A 1,088-nucleotide genomic window follows, 5' to 3' on the forward strand; every position below is an offset into this window, starting at 1 on the left:
ATATATATATATAGATATATATATATATCCAACAGAGTGGCGGTAATCGAAAGCTAAAATGATGCGCGAAACGCGTTTTTATTAGCGATGTATAACAAGATCCGATTGTCTGGTTAATGTGGTGATGTAGTTTGTATGTGTGACGGTGGTGGACGAGAGACATTGGATAGTGGGGTCCAGGAATAAACTGCTTTAATAATAGATATGACAGTTGCGACTCAAACTTGTTTCACCGGAGATCTTCTCAATCAAGGCTAGCTTGTGGCAACAACAGCAAAAACAACAACAAAACTACCAGCGAGAACAATAACATAAACATGGCTTGTTATAGCCAGGTTGTACTTTGTAGGAGTAGAAGTAAGTGGATATTGATTTGCGACACATTGATCTTCGATTAAACATTTAAACGGAAGCGGAAGTAAATAACACGGAAATGGCAGAATTTAAATAGGTCACATGTAAAACCAGGTCAAGGAGAAGATAGGAAAGTTAATAAAGCCACTGATATAATTGGATCGTCAATTCCGAAAGCTTTTGTTAATAAACGATGTAGTCGAGTGCTTAAGTCTTACACTTCAGACTCGGTCTCGTTAAGTTCGTTCTCTTTGATTTACGTCTGTTCAGTTTTAATGTACGTTTTACATGATTACAGAATTTAAATAGCACACACACACACACACACACACACACACACACATTTGTATATATTTTAAAGGGCCAGCCTTGTCGCACTCTTTGTCACGCTGAAGCAGTTATTGAAGCTGAAGGTGGCTTTATTGAATAACATTATAGAAAAGGTTTATTTTTATCCTCATAGCATTTTCTGATAAATAAAGTTATGATCCGTTCTTATATATCTGTTTTTATATAAACATAAATCTGTTCTCAAATATCTTAGGCACCCTCTATATATGAGCATACGCACAAGTGGTTGCTGAAAAGTTTCTGATTTTGGGTAAACGAAATACATAAGGATCAGTTAATTATGATTTTATTCAATACATTCACACATTTATAGTAGCGCTCTTTCAGTTTTTCTAGCCCCTGTAAAAGAACTCGGAAGTTTTCAGCTACTCTACTTATACATG

The sequence above is a fragment of the Octopus bimaculoides genome, chromosome 15 (assembly GCF_001194135.2).
Source record: "Octopus bimaculoides isolate UCB-OBI-ISO-001 chromosome 15, ASM119413v2, whole genome shotgun sequence".
In the NCBI taxonomy this organism is placed as follows: domain Eukaryota; kingdom Metazoa; phylum Mollusca; class Cephalopoda; order Octopoda; family Octopodidae; genus Octopus; species Octopus bimaculoides.